This window comes from Equus asinus, chromosome 10 (genome assembly GCF_041296235.1).
Source record: "Equus asinus isolate D_3611 breed Donkey chromosome 10, EquAss-T2T_v2, whole genome shotgun sequence".
Taxonomy (NCBI): domain Eukaryota; kingdom Metazoa; phylum Chordata; class Mammalia; order Perissodactyla; family Equidae; genus Equus; species Equus asinus.
Window position 1 is genome coordinate 20,532,857 of NC_091799.1, and position 16,590 is coordinate 20,549,446.

General features: G+C 38.1%; 1 protein-coding gene and 1 long non-coding RNA gene across 5 annotated transcripts in view; one reads left to right on the forward strand and one right to left on the reverse strand.

The window, feature by feature from the left end:
- LOC123289294 (uncharacterized) overlaps positions 1–10,732 on the reverse strand; it is a 54,181-nt gene extending 43,449 nt beyond the window's left edge. Inside the window, exon 1 of the long non-coding RNA XR_006533138.2 lies at positions 9,625–10,732. This is a non-coding gene — a long non-coding RNA (uncharacterized lncRNA). The remainder of the gene's footprint in view (positions 1–9,624) is intronic.
- NR6A1 (nuclear receptor subfamily 6 group A member 1) overlaps positions 1–16,590 on the forward strand; it is a 217,287-nt gene that overhangs the window by 91,953 nt on the left and 108,744 nt on the right. The window lies entirely within an intron of this gene.

Below are 16,590 nucleotides of genomic sequence, written 5' to 3' on the forward strand. Positions count from 1 at the left end.
TTGATCATTCAGTGTAATGTCCTGAAAGATTTTCCTTTTTCTAGCCAAGGCCTGAGATATATGATATTTCAACAATTAGACAGGGAAAATGTTACATGATCTGAGAGTGCCAGACTGTGAAGGACATTTAAGGCAAGATTTTTTTTTTTTTTTGGAGGAAGATCAGCCTTGAACTAACATCTGCTGCCAGTCCTCCTCTTTTTGCTGAGGAAGACTGGCCCTGTTCTAACATCTGTGCCCATCTTCCTCTACTTTATATGTGGGACGCTGCCACAGCATGGCTTGCCAAGAGGTGCCATGTCTGCACGTGGGATCCGAACCGGCAAACCCCGGGCCACCCAAAGTGGAATGTGTGCACTTCACTGCTGCGTCACGGAGCTGGCCCCCTAAAGGCAAGCTTTTTGAGGAAAGTATTCCTCCTAATGACTTTGGATCTCTTATACATGAAAGTACCTGAAATAAAGTTGTCATTCAAAAAAGGTTTGTGGAATAAATTATATTCTTGGTTATCTTATTGCCTTGTAAGAATTTATAGAGTTTTCTATTACGTATGGGAAACAAAAAATATATATCCATATTTAATACTCTGCTCACTTCTAAAATTTAAAAATAATTCAGATGTGAAAATAATGATTTTTGTGCATCTTAATTTGTCAGTACAGTTTTCCATGTCATGTAGGACTGATTCTTGATTCAGCTCATTGTTTCTGAGTAGCGAAACACAGCCACAAGACAGTGAGTGTTTTTGTTTTGTTTTGTTTTGTTCTCATTTGTTTTTACATCTGAGACTTTTGGAACCTTATGTTAAACTTCCTGTGGCCTGTTGGAAGGTTTTCAAGATTTCTATCAACTGCCTAGCATTTTTAGGGATGTATAATTTATCTTACTAGGGAAATTCTTCTTTCTTGTCCTTGTTTCACTTTGAGTTTTCCTTTAAAACTCTCTTCTTTTTTCATTATTGAACAAACAGAAACTTTATTATATTTGGGTACCAGCTAATTATATATAGCGCATTCTCAGTGTTTGTGAGCTTAGGGTGGCACAGGTGCTATCAGTCCCTATTAGTAGGAGAGTAAAATTGGTCAGCCCAAGAAAATTATCAGAAATGTGGATAGTGATTTTTGTATACATGTGTTCACCAAAGTATTATTTATTATAGAGAATAATTGGAAACCACCTAGGTATCTAAAAAAGCCATTTTAAATGATTTTTAAAAATGCCTATAAGTGAACAAATTGGGAAATAAAACTATATATAGAGAATTGATTCTATTGTGTATGAACTATACTAAGATATTAACGGATTTTCTCTGTGAGTGGGATTATAGGTGACCAATTTTCTTTATCTTTTTCTTTATCTAGATTTTACATATAGATCAAGTAATACATGTCTAATGACAGAAAAACTCCCAGTATTTTTAAAATCACTATTAAATTAATTAACAGCAAAATAAGACTAGAGGGAAATTTACTAAATGTTGACAATGGTTACCTTTAGTGGGATTATGAATAACTGTTTCTTTTGGATTATGAGTAACTTTTTGTCTTCACAGTTTTTGTGCTTTCTAGTCTATGTGCAGTAAGCATCCTGTTTTTATAAGATGATAAAATAAGTCATGAAGTATATCACTGCAATCACCCAGGAATTTGCCTTCAGAGAAGTTTCTTTATAAGGCTTTTATAATAAACTTTAGAGGAAAGACATGCTTTCTTTGCCCTTCTTGATGGCTGTGGTAGACTTGAAATTCTAAATCTTTTAGATATGTTTCTTTTATACAATTTCTGGTTAAATTGGCTGAAATAGTAATACTGCTAGAGATAAAGCGCCCTACCCTTTGCAATTTGTCTAAGTGCAGTGATCCATTTCACCATTAACATTCCCAACTTCAAAGTATTTTTCTCATATATCCTTGCTATCTTGTGGTTAGCATATACAGCCAGGAGCATTTTAATAACCAGAAGTAACATTTCATACATTAATGGCTCTTATTCTGCTTAACTCTTAACACCTGAAACAAATATTTTAGATACACTTAAGCCTTTGAAATCTGTTACTTTAAAAAACTAGAGTGATTTTCATATACATGGATATGAAAGCAGGATGAATAATAGTAATATGTGCTATTTGTAAAACTGTAGCTACTGTTGTTGAGCATCTATGGTGTTCCAGGCACTACCCTAGATACTGACAAACATTATATAGTTTTCACAATAGCTCTGTGAAATAATATTATTTTCTCTTTTTTCCCCCAGAGGAGGCATCTGAGGTTCAGAGAGGCAAATTTGTTTATGGTCACATAGTCTGTGAGTGCTCAAGCTGAGACTGGATTCAAGTCTTTGTGACTACAATACCCGAGGACAGGACCTTTGTTTTGTTTACTATTGTGTATCCAATGCCTAGAACAGGGCTTGGCGTATACTAAGCACTCAACACATATCCTTTGAATGAATGAGCTGTATACCTAGAAGCTTTTAAGTGGCCAAGCTGAAGAAATTGTTCTGTTCTAGTAATATAGGATTATTCAGAGAAGTGAACCTGACAAAATGTAATGCTATTAGAAAGCCAAGTGGAGGTACTTCTACCAAAATCTAGGTCATAGTAACAGATGACCAGATTGGGATCTTCTTTTTTGATGCAACTGTCTAATGTGTTCTGAGTACATTTGCCAGATCTCTTTCTCACTTGACTTTGATATTCAGTGAACAAAGAAAAAGCAAAAGACACATGATATTGAGTCTTTACCAGTGGAATAAACAATCTGAGTGGAAACCCAAGTTCTGTAAGTATCAAAGAGCTAGAATGGGAATTTCTTGATTGGGACTTTTAGATGCTGGGAGCCTCAGATTCTGTGCCTTTGTGGTACATAGATATACTTTACTCCATTGGTAACAGCAACTTCTTTATGTAGTCCTGTGACAGCAAAGGCTAAATTCTAATTGGAAGAGAGCTGAATATTTAGACACCTTGTAGACGTAAGTGGTTCTAGTTTGTAAGATGAATTGCTACAAAAGTCCAATTGTGACTCCAGCCTCTCCTTCTCTTTGTATTTATCATTCCTGTCTCGAATACTCTTGGTTGCTAAGAGCTAGCTGAGTGGGTTGAGTGCTAGCTAGCTGTGTAGCCATGATGATCATAGTATGTGCCTTTAAAGGAAATGGTAAGTGTTAAGAACATAGTCTTAGGGAAGTGGGTGAAGGGAATATGTATCACATTTGATGCTCTAGTGTATCATGCTCTGCTCCTGGAATGTCATTCCGTGCCTGGATCCCCTTTACTCTATCTTCTCCAGAAATTATCTTGTTCTTAATCATACATGAAAAGGAGACTGAGTTTTTTCATAAGATAGTAGTTTACCACAGATCTGAGTAATGGTCATTGTGAAAGCAGCCTATGTCTTTGAAGGTATTTCAGTTCCTTAATGGCTTAAAATCTTTAAGATCTTATAGTTTAGCATATTTCTTTGCTTGAATCAGATGGAACTGAGGGTATACATTCTTCCATATTCTTATGAACTATGTTAGTTCGGCTTCAGCAGCTATCAGGGCAGTTTCCACAAATCATTGGACCCATTCTCAAAGTTTCTGAACTCAGATCCCTACCATTTTTTTAATGACATGGCTTCTGGCCATGTTTATCCCACTTTATAGTTTTTCAGCTCCATGAGGGCAGCTAATATATCTGTTTTGTTTATCACTCAATCTGGGTCTAGCACTGTGCATGATACTTACTGGGAACTTATTTGTTGGATGAATGACTAAAAGAGGGCTCTGCTTCATCAACATTCAGTAAGAATCTAGAAACACCTGCTGAGGAACATTTCCTTTGCATACCTTTGTGATTTCTTTATCTATCCTGATGGCATCTGTGGAAATTCTTGCAATCAGATCTTCCTTCCATCCTCCCTCCCTCCCTTCCTTCCTTCCTCTTCCCCTCCCCTGCTGCCTCTCTACCTCCTTCCCTCCCTCCCAGCCAATCAACCATCTACCTTGTCTGTTTATGTAATCTAGCTGCTTAAGCAGCCCTGTAAAACTTTTTATGGTAGCTATGCTTTGCAGAGACTGAATTTGAATACCCTAAATTTGGCAAATCCAAATTTCTAACCTCTAAGTGCTATCTGTCCTTTAGCCTCTAGTATGAATGTGTTTTTTGGACCACCATTGGTAACAGAGACTCAGAGAGAAGTGACTTGTTAAAAAAGTCACCTAGCTTGATAGTGGCAGAGCTAAGATTTGAAGTCATATCTAATCCAACCGGTTTCTGGGAAATAAACTTACTTTTTCAGATTGCCCACTACACCACACTATCTTCTTTATAATTCTGTTTGCTTTGGAAAATCTACTGCCTTCCGTACTCTGAAAGGTTATGTGGCATGTCCGACATTTTTCATTTATTTGGCATCATTAAGAAACATCTACTATTTCTGGTTCCTGCTGGAATATTTTCAACTTTAAAATGAGTCTACAGACGTAGTAGGAAAACATCCAGCCCAGGAATTCTTTCTATGGCTTTGATTTTAAAAGACATGAATTTTCTTTCCCATACCTGCAGAAGGCTATTTTAATTTCTCAATCATGGGCGATATTTTAGAACTTTCATGTTTTTGTTTTAATCATTAAGAAGAATTAGTAGAAATCTCATTCTAAAAGAGTCTCTAGGAAATACTATTTCTTAATTTAAGAAAATGATTCTTATATACTTAATAGCCTTAAATTAGTATCAGTATTAAGTTTACCTTATGATATTAAAATCTAATGTTGCACCTCACTTTTCAAATAATAATTTTCCTATATTCATTTAATATTTATATTTCTAAGACTTGAAACTCTTTGTGCAGGGTTGACAGCTGTTATCTTCATGTTTGTTTTAATTAAAACTTAAACAGAATGGTCTGTGCTATAAATCAGCCTGGAACCCTTCTATTTCCATTCTGTGTGTTTGGGAAGAGACTCAGACAATGAGGTGGACTCAAGCCCTTACTGTGTTTTCACAGAATTGACATTTCCAGAGTGTTTTCCATGTGCCAGGAACAGTTCAAGATGTTTTATAAAATATATGATCCTTTAGCCTTAAAATGACTTGGGACTTAAAATGGCAGGAAGTCATTAATATTCATATTTTATGTATGAAGAATCTGAGACAAAGAGAGGAAGTGACTTCTTCAAGATCACATAGTAAATAAGTAGCAGAGCCAGGATTCCAACCCATGTCCACTTGACCCTAAGACCCACGTTTCTTGCACCTAGCAGGCATAGGATGGGTTGAGAATGACATCAGAATTTAAGACCTTCATATCCACCTTTATCATGTCCAGTTTATTTGATGGTAGGTTTGGAGGTTAAGTCATGTAGTCATGATAGAAGTCACTTCGATTTTTTGTTTTTTTAACCACTAAAGTCTTGAGGAGGCACCATTCATTGCATTTGGTCTTGACCATAAACAAAGTTCACAGTAATCGAAGCCCAAAAAGCATTGGATGCTTTGTCAGTTCATTGCTACTACTATTATAATCTAGGTTATTTAAATGTTCCTTGAAAAAAGCTTCAGTTCAATGTTTCTTTTAAGAGTTTCTATCTGCAGTTTTTCTGTATGCTTCAATCATCTCAATAAGGGAGAATGAGGCTTCTTATCATTGCATTTCTAAAATAGCCTTTTCTGTTTTCTTGAATAGGCATCATGTTCTCAATATTTGGAAACCATTGCTTTGTATTCACTTAACGATGTGCATGCATCCCTTGGTAGAGTAGAGTTTATTTTTATTTATAGAATGTTGTCCTTCTATCTAACACTTAAGCCCAGATTCATAAATAAAAGACACTGAACACACAGTGACCATGCTAGTTATTTGAGCCAAGTATGACATGAGATTGTTCTGGCAAAGCCAGACTGCATGGGGCAGTATGGTCACACATTGGCTGGGAAAAGCTCTCTAGCATACAAATATTTCCATTTTATTCTAGTTGAATTACTGACATGACCAGCATTAGTATTTTAAGATATTTGTTTATGAAGGCTTGTTTTGTGTGTTGAATAGTATCTACCTACAAGGGGTCACATTCTGTAGATTTAAGGGGAAAAATATAATAAATAATTGTTACTGTTTCTTGAATCTCTACTACATACCTGGCACCTTACTAGATGCTTTATATACTTTATTGTGAGTCCTTCCATATATCCTGCAGGGTGGCTGTTTCCCCATTTTGCAGGTAAGGATACTAAATCTCAGGGAGGTGAGTTAATTTGCCTAATATCCTCTAGCTAGTCAAGTGGATGCTGGTAATCAAACATCAAACCCAGATCTGACTGACTTCAAGGCCCTTGCTCTTTGCTATTCTCTGTTGTCCATGACAGTGATTCTGTGAAGGAGATCATAGAATTAGTTGCTTCATATATTTAGGAAGAACTTTTGACACTAAGTGCCATTCTGGAGCATTTTAATTACTCTGGCCACTATTACCTGTTTGCCACTACTGTCTTAATATTCTTCATAACCTTTTTATTGCAGACAAAAAATGAAACCTTTGGTTTCAAAATGCTTTTTTAGACATCTCTCAAGTATCCTGGTGCTAGCTACCTTGTCATACTTGTCTTTGTAATTTTTACTTAGAGCTTAATTTCTTTCCTGTCCGGCTGGATGTGTAGTTAAAGACAGGTGTTTTGGATATAAGCATGGTCTGGGTCAGTGCTGTCCAATAGTTCTTTCTTCAGGGATGGAAATGTCCTATATCTGCACTGTCTAATATGATAGCCACTAGCTACATGGTGCTATCGAGTGCTTGAAATGTGGCTAGTGTCACTGAGGGACTGAATTTTTTATTTTATTTAATTTTGATTAATTTAAATTCAAATAAAAGTAGTCATGTGGCTTGTGGCTACGTATTGGACAGCAGCACAGTTTGAGGTCATAACTGATGCTTGTGTTTGATTAGTAATGATAGAGTTTGAGGAAATCCAATAATTGGTAGTTTAAAAGTTGCATGGGCAGGAACCCATGCACTATTTTTCTCTGCTCATTGATTGAGATTGGAGAATTCTCTCTCTCCCTTCACCTAGAATGTCCACTAATTTTATTTTTTAAGTCTAAAGAGAGAGAAGTAGAAGCAATTTTTAATTTTAGCCAGGGAGCTACAATAATTTGATAATGAACAAAAGAAAATGTAGTTTTCCTTTCTAATATTCCCAAATAAGTCCTTAGGGCTTTGAGTTTAGTTCTTTGTTTCAGAAAATATAACCAAGAACTGAGAAATGTTCTATATAAGCTTAGTTTTTAAATTATGTATCTTCTTCTGAAGAAACTTTTGATGGCATTAAATAATAGTTTTATATATTTTGAAGAAAAATTTGTTTCCTTGGAGTTTTGTTACATTTGGTTTCATTTTGATTGTCTGGTCTTATGAAATAATTTGTGGAAGATACTTATTTTATTATGTGTCACTTGTGTTACCAAGCATATTTTTTCTCTGACATTTTATTTGTAAAATGCTCCTCTCATTTCTGTCAGAGCTCAGAGCCAATCAAGTCTGGATGCTTTTGATTTTTCTGACTGTGCCAGGGCATTGAATGAAGTTCCCTGTAGTGAGAAAAGAGAGCACATGGGACTCGTGACTTTATGTACTCCAACAATAGAGCTTTTATGACATTGGAGGTGGTTAAAAAAGCTAGAAGTAGCTCTTAAACATGGCATCGCTGTGTTGCCTTTTTTTTTTTGTATTCTCAGAGCTGCCAGGAGTGTATCGGGCCTGTAATTTCCTGTTCTCTGAATCCCCCATCTTTCTGCAGCTCCAAGCTTTGTGTCCCACAGCCTGTGACTCTGTGCTAACAAATCGCTATTGTCCAGTGGGACGAATGGTGGCTGGAACTAAAGAATTGCTGTCTGGTTTCTATTCAAATCCAGGTAGTGAGATATATGAATGGACTTTTCGAATCGTCATGTGAATAACGTCTGCTCGGCGTGAAGGCTCAGAGCCATGCTAGGAAAGATTAACTCCTAGGCTGACCACTAACATCCTTTGTGATGGGAGGTAGAAACAATCCCAAGTAGCAGTTGTTCACACTTAATTTTCCATTTCATTTTCCAGAAGTAGGGTTAGCCATTCAATTATGTGGCTGCTTTTCTCTCAAGTTTTAGTGTTTCTGTTGATAATATGGAAGTTTGGGAAAATGCTAAGTTGTTTTTCACTTATGGCACTGTATTGTTTTCTGTCAAAAGTTTTCTGCCTTACATTTTTTATGGCACAAAGTTATCTTTATAGCATACATGCAAAAATGAGAGAGAGAGAGAGCCGCTTTTTCCAAGAAACCAACCCTTTAAAATGCTTGCCAACCAATGAAGGGAAAAATCCTCCTTTTTTTCAGTGCATTCTACTTATTTACGTTTTTTTCTCCCGAAGGCCAAATTTATACAAAGAAAATAGAAACAACTTCACATGCAATATATTAACCAAACAAATAAGACTCAAATTAGGAACTCAAGTTTCAAATTAGGAACTAATTTAAGCATTTGTAAGTATAGCAGAATCAGTATTTTTAAAATCAGATTTGGAAGCTAGACTGTAACTCATAATTCTCATTTGTCCTCAGAAAATTGTTATTCTTTCTTTCTCCTGTATACCTGAAAAAATGACCGCAGGCTTGAAGGGCCATGCTTTTTACATTCCTTCCATATCGCAGGTACTATGGAATGGAGAGCCTTTTATGTTTCTTTTTGTCTTAAACTCAGACAGCTTTGTAAGCAGTAGTGTGTAGATTACAAGAGTGAGACAAAAGCAGGCGCGACTGAGGAGAGTTGGGGGGGAAGCTTGGGGCACTTCCTGTCACTCAACACATTCCAGATCACTAAAAAATTTCCACACCCTCGGCATTCCCTCTTGCCCACCCCAGATCCCAGTATTTTCTGATTCCATATGTTGTGGTATTTATCACACTCCTCTCTATCTCTGGGCTCTGGCAAGACTGCTTCAGAGGAGATACATTCCTTTAGATTGCACAAAGCATAGCTGGGAAAATGGCTGGCAGTTTCAGAATCTAGTCACGATCGCACGCATGAGCACCTCACACATCCATGCCCCTTTCCCCCCCCTCCCGCCCCTGCAGCTGGCTGACCTGTCTCACCCACTGCTGGCCTATCGAACGGCCAGGACTGTCTGGTTTTGGCTCATGCCTTTGTCCATGTCTGGCTTAGTTCCTCTCTGTCTACGCTTTACTCTACCCCCACCGCCCCGGGCGGCACAAGTGTTTGGCCACACAAAACTACAGATAAAAAAGGTGGTAGAAACTTCAAACTTTGCTAGATTCTCCAGCAGTTTATTCTTTTGAGAATTTCTCCCTTCTTTAAATACTCCATTTTAAAAGAACAAATACAAAATTAATTATCTGAAGGCAAAGAATGCAAAGCAACCTTTGTATTCCTTATAATAACTGACTTCATAACTCTCTCCAGCTGCGTTATGGGGTGTGTATAAAAAGCTTCTGTTCTGAGAACAAAGGAGCACGTGCAGAAATGAGACTAAAAAAATCCACTGACAGTATTTCACTACACAAATTACTTAAAAGATTTTAGTCAAGCCTCTCAACAGATTCAATGTTAAAATGGTTTTTAGTTAAAAAAAAAAAATTGAAAGTGCTTACCCAGTAAAAGAACCGAAGTAGTCCTGAACTGTTACGTAAGACTTTTTACAGTTGGATCTTTGTCAAAAGGGGGTAGGGGTGATGGGAGAAAGCAGCAACAACAATCAAAAAAGTTCGAGCTGCTGTGGCTAGAGGACAACTTCTGTGTTTCCAGATAGGATTCTTGTTGTAGAAATGGAACTTCCAGCCAGCACAGCATCCTGTCCCGGTAGAGAAATGAGTTTGTCAGTAAAAAAAATTAGATACTGGAACCCAGGCTAGACGAGGTATTGAACCGCGCCAGATTTCCTCGCAGCCCTGTCTGCTCAGCTTGCATTGAACTATATATGACCCAGATGATGGACAGAAGCACATTCAGTCATGTGCACACTGGAAGAAAGCGGATTTGCTGGTCCCTGGCAGTGCAGGGGTTTGTCTTCTGATTGGGCTGTGCCCTGATCAGTGAAATGTGAAGCCCTCACCATTCAGAGGCCGTAATTCAGGACTGGCAGTTTGAGTGTCTGGCTGCATCTAATCACTGAGAGAGACTTTGAAGGTGTTGCTTTTGTTTGGTGGCATTATGCACCCAGAGGTTGCTTACACCTATGTACTAGTGTCAAGAGCCATGCTGGTCTTTGTGAAATGCAGGAAGGCAGCCGGCTTTGCCTGAATCCTGTCATCTTATTGTTGATAAACTTGGCTCTAACTTGAACCAGTTATTTGATTTGAGAATTTTTGTGATCCTAACCAAGGCTCATGTCCAGACCACACCTTGGCTTTGATTTTATGCATTTGATAAGGGAAAAACAAACATTTGACTTTGAAGCTTTTAGATGATGTAAACTCTCTTAATGAAAATTGGATAGATGAGCAGCAGAGAAGTTAAGTTTTGGATTCTGGAGTCTTTGAACATACTAGGAAGAAGCTTTATCTCTTATTATCTGCTTTGTGAAGCTGCCACTCTTATTCCAGTCCTTAGTCACATAGGGACTGCTGAGGGAAGCTACCAAAGCATAGACCCCACTGAGCTGTGACACAGACTTTAATCCTTGTAAGACAACCACAGTCTACTCTTTCTAGTCTCTCTGAACCAAGGTCCTTGGGATTTATTTCTCATACTTCTGGGCCACTAGGAAACCAGGTCATTATATAGGACTGTCAGTTGTGACATTTTTGTTTAGTTTATGAAAGTGACTTTGTTTAATGCAAATTAACACTACTTTTAAAAATTTGAAGCAATAAAATTATATTATGAGACCTTGGCACTGATATATGAAGTCTACTCTACGTGGACCAATTGTTTTTTTCTGGAGACTTTCTTGTCTCTTTAGGAATTAGCTTATATAATCCTAAACTGGTATTTAGACATGCAAATACTTTGGTTTATTTTCTGCCTCTCTTACACTTGTGGAAATAAACTCATGGTCAGTGTATAGTATCTGTTTTGCTGTACGTTCTGGGTTTGGATTTTTGTGTGCTTGTAAGTTCTTGGGTGTTGACTACATTATACAGCGTCCTATGAATGAGGACTGCCCTGGAATTGTTTTCATGTCTTAACGTGGGAAAAGCTAGCTTGATATGCTACCAGATATAAGAATGATCAGTCAGAGAAGAGGGGATGCATGCTCTCTCTCTTTGTGTAAGCCACAAGACAGTCTTCTTTTATGAATTGTGGTAAAATATTAGGTAACATAAAAATTAGCATTTTAACCATTTTTAATTAATTAATTAACTAACTTTTTTTGCTGAGGAAGATTTGCCCTGAGCTAACATCTGTTACCCATCTTCCTCTTTTGTATGTGAGCTGCCACCACAGCATGACCACTGACAGAGGAGTGGTGGAGGTCTGTGCCCAGGAACTGAACCCAGGTCACTGAGGCAGAGCATGCCCAACTTAACCCCTAGGCTGGCCCGCATTTTAACCATTTATAAGTGTGTATTTCTCTAGCATTAAGTACGTTTACATTGTGGTGCACTCATTATCACCATCCATCTTCAGAACTTTTTCATCTTTTCCCCGACTGCAACTCTGTACCTAACACTAACTTTCTACTCCTCTTTCCCCTATCCCCTGGCAATCACCATTCTGTTTTCTGCCTCTATGAATTTGACTTCTCAAAATACCTCATATAAGTGGAATCATACAGTATTTGCCTTTTTGTGACTGGCTTACTTCACTTAGCATAATGTCCTGTAGACTCATCCATGGTGTAGCATGTATCAGAATTTCCTTCCTTTTTAAGTCTGAATAATATTCCATTGTATGTGTATATAGCACATTTTGTCTTTTCATCTGTTGAGGGACAGTTGAGTTGCTTTCACCTTTTGTCTATTAAGACAGTCATTCTTGACCATTCTTCTTAGAATCTTATAAGGGCTTCTTTATAGAGCTGCTCTGACCCATCTCAGAAGCTATTCTGTTTTATAAATTGGAAGGGTTTTGATGTGCCTTTTAACTCTAGAGACTAACCAGGCCCTAATATCAGGTTTGCTAGAGAAGGGCAGATTCTTTTCAGCCTTCTTGATGAGACGTAATATATACTACACTCCTAGTTAATACATACTATACTCCTAGTATAAGTTATATATAGTATAAGTATAAGTTATATACTTATAGTTTATGAGTTTATCTTTCCTATTACACTGTGAGCTCTTCCTGGGCAGGGACTGTAGCCAAGTCCTCTTGAATTGTGCCTGTGCCTCTTGTATAGGCACAGGACCTATAACAAAGTTTTTGTTAGTGCCTTTGAGTTGATTCTGACTCCCAGCAACTCTGTGTACAGCAGAGTGGAACACTGCCTGGTCTCTTTGTACCATCCTCTTGTCTTCCAGTGCTACATCAGGCAGTGCTCTACTGCTCTTCATAGGGTGTTCATGGCCAACTGTTTTCGGGTGGGTGGCCAGGTACTTCTTCCTAGTCTGTCTAGTCTGGTAGCTCTGCTGAAACCTGTCTGCCATGGGTGACTTTGCTGGTATTTGAAGTACCGGTGGCATAGCTTTCAGCATCACAGCAACACGCAGCCGCCACAAGTATGACAACTGACAGATGGGTGGTGTCATTCCCTGACTGAGAAACAACCCCGAGCCGTGATAGTGAGAGTGCTGAATCTTAACCACTAGACCACCAGGGCTGCCTGCTATAACAAAGTAGACATCAATAAATATTAGTTGGAAAAAATGTGAATGGATGAATAATAATAAAATAATAGCTAATTTTTATTGGGTTTTTATTATGTACCAGACACTGTAACAGATATTTTATATACATTAGCTTATCTAATCTTTGAAACAGCCCTATGAGATAAGTACTGTTATCTTCATTTAATGGATGAGGAAACTTGCACAAGGCCTCAGAGCATATAAAAGATATAATTGGGATTTAAATCCTTGTCTCTCTTGGCTCCAGAGCCGTTATGCTAGAGGCAGACTTCATAGTGAGATGATGATCAGTGGGTTTGGAAGCAGGAGACTTAGCCTAAGCATTGATTCCAAGTCAAATATTCTTTCATTGGCCATCGGGAGCTATAGCCCTGTGATAGATATGGTTTATAAGTGTCTATTCAGAGGAAAGCTTGGCGCATTAGTCACTTGGACCTTTTATAGATCTTTAGCTGAACAACTCCTTGTTGAACTCAGTTCACAGATGTTCCTGTGTATATAAATTCTCTCTTACGTTATTTTGAAAGTGCAGTTAATGGAATGCACTTGAATGGCTGCAGCAGTGTTTTTCATTCATTTGTTTATTTGGCAGGTACACACCCCCCCATATACATATATGTTCATGTAATTATATATGTAAGTAAGTAAGTAACTGACCCTGTGATAGGTGCTAAGGAGAGAGTCAAGAATAAATCAGAAAAGATTGTTACTTGTAGTCTAGTAAGAAAACAGAAAAATAAGTTAACAAAGTAATATGAGTGAAACAGAAAACCAAGCTGTGAAGAAAATAAAATAGAGTAATCTGATGATGGAGAATGCCTTGAGGGTAGGATGGGATGAGGGACTCCTTTAATGAGGAGATAGTCAGGGAATGCTTCTCTGAGGAACTGAAATATACAAGCTGAGAGCCAAACGATGACAAGAAGAACTCTGGCATGCAAATTGCTGGAAGAAGTGTGATCTGGGCAGTGAGAACAAGATATATAAGAGCTCTAAGATAGGACTGAGCTTGGTGTGTTTGAGGAACAGAAAGAGTGGTATGGCTAAAGTAGAACGAATGCAGGTAGGAAGTCACGTTGGAGGGATAGGATGGGGCCCTATCATGTAGGGCCTTGTAAGCTACAGTAAGAAATTTGGATTCTTTTCCCAAGTGGTAGGAAACTGGAAGATTTTAAGCAGAAGAATAACTTGTTCTGCAGGCCAAAGAAGTCCTTCTGTGCAGTTCATGTCTGTGTTTGGTCTCCTGAGGCCTCCTGACATCACCTTTAACTGGAGTGCTTCACAAGGTGGGGTCTTTGCCAAGGCTTTCATGATAGTAGCCAGCTCTGGGTGTCGTAGCAGAATGATACTTCTTTTATAATAGTTCTGGGTTTAATACTGCTTTCATTGCTCTTTCCACACCAGAGAGGGCTTGTCTGACAAGAGCCTCATCTGGGCTTTTTCACATGTCACTCTTTTCTAGATACTGTTTTGCATGCTGGTTCTCTGTATTAATTTAAGATAAAATTCAGTTCTTAATTTGACCTGTTCTTTCTGTGTCAATAATTTAGAAGGATGTGTCTTGGCAGATGATGATGGCTGACTGTTCCATTTACATGACGTACTTAGAGATATATTGATGGGAATCTGAAATTGACGAGTAAGAATAAGTTTCCCAGTATTCTTAAATAAGGTTGTATTCAGGTATTCTTACTCTAGTAGAGTTAATTGCTAACATTTGGTCCACATTATTTTATTTTTTTTCAAATTCTCAAATACTCTGAAAAATGCAGAAAATAACATTACACACACCTGATAGTTTCATTTTATAGGTCATTGGCTTTCAAATTTTTTTGACCGTCATCCACTGTAAAAAAGATATTTTATACTGTAGTCAATTATACACATATTTGTATATATCTATATATCAATTTCTATATATACCTGAAACTACACTTTCATGAAATAGTACTTGTCCTTATTATATGTAGTGTCATCTGATATTTTCTTTTTTTACTTTAAAAAAATGTTGTTTGCAAGCCACTAAATTGACTTTACAGCCCACTGAAGGGGTAACTTGAACTTTGAATAACACTATAGGTGAGAAAACTGAGGCTCTGAGAGATTATGACTTGTCCAGTGTCACAAGCAAAGAAGTGGCAGAGCTGAGACTTGAACCCAAGCTTGATTCCAAAGCCCTTATTTGTTCTAATACATTATATAGCTTTCCTAGTGATGCTAACGTTTAATGAAACTGAACAAAAAAACCCACAAATGGCTTTTAATAATGATTATATGAAATATAAATTTCCCAAAGCAGAAGCTACAAGAAAGGGCAGAATAGTCTTCCTTTGATCATTGCCTCTACATTTTTTAAAGAGCTGTTGGCCACTTGGAGTTGTCTGTCCATACCTTGGACAGAATGTAGTTGTTAGTACTCGTTGATTGTGCTGGGAGCCCACAGATTCCCAAAGCACTTGTATCTCATTACTCAGCCTAGCTCTGAGCTAATCCTCGCTTCTAAAATAATAGTATGTATGACCTAGCTTCTGAGTGTGAGAGTGTGGCCTCTCAAAAGTGAGCTGTTGCAGTGTGCCTTGGAGTCAGCACTCAGATATGGGAAAGGATATTTCTAAGGTTTGAGTTCAGCCCTCCTGTCTCTGACCTGGCTATGGTACTGGTACTGGTTGAGTTAATTTTGTGGAAAGGAGAAAGCATGTCCTCCTTTCGCCCTGGAGCATAAGGCTTTATCAAAGGAAAATGGAAGGGAAATAGCCTGTCTGCTATGAGCCACGCACTGTACTCTAGGCACTTTTGATGTAGGTTTTAATTTAATTCTCCCAACAATTCTGTGAGGGGAAAGTTATTCCTGTTTTGCAGAAAGAAATGTTGAGGCTCAGAGAGAGGAAATGATTCTTAAACAATCACAGTCAGGCAGTGGCTGAGGTTGGGACAGAAACTCTACTGTATTTTAACTTTAAAAATCATGCCCTTTACCTTAGAACCTAATTGGAGCCTCAAGCTGATGAGACTGTGTAGAAGAGGACCTTCCTAGGCCTTGGGAATAGAGGGTTATGTCATAGGCTGGAAGCCTGTGGAAACCCAACAGTGGGGAAATAGAGCTGCTTTCTTACTCCTGTGCAGTGGGGGTTTGCCTGGCATACCTCTAACACTTTTAATCGGTCCAGACTCAGGGATTTGGGGCTAGTTACTAGTTTCCACGCTGTGGCTTTTGAATGAAAAACAAGAGTTTAATCTGCTGCTAATTTCCTTTATTAACCAGCTGGGGATTTTTCCCTCCTTTCTTCTGCATGACTTGGATATAGTTTTTTTCTCTTTTGGGCTTTAGTTGGGTTGGCTCTCTAAAGCTTCTGGACTGCCTTGTTTCTTGGGTAGGCAAAAATAGGTGCCAATATCTGCTAGGGAGAAGGGTAAAAGCACGTGGATAGGATTGGGTTGAAGGCGCAGACTAGAAACTGTTACTCCTCTGGCTGCCAAGAAAATGCTCATTGTTTTGGTGAAAAAGAGACTTGCCCAATGTTAATAATTTGATTGTATGATTAAAGCCGGGGATTTGGGATAATTTCTTCATATAAGGCCTATTTTTTCTCCTTCGTTTTGTCTTCCCATGGATCACATCAGGGGTAAAGATAGCAAAGTAGATAAGGCAAAAAAAGAGAGACGAAAAACCACCATGGGTCAAGCCCTATGGTAGGTGCTTTGCCAAACTCTTACTTTGAATTCTCACTGTGTCCTTCTTAAGTTGGTATTGTCATTTCCTCTCTTATACAGATGTGGAGAAGTTAAGTAGCTTCTTCAGGATTTGTAAGACAGAGCCAGTAATCTAAC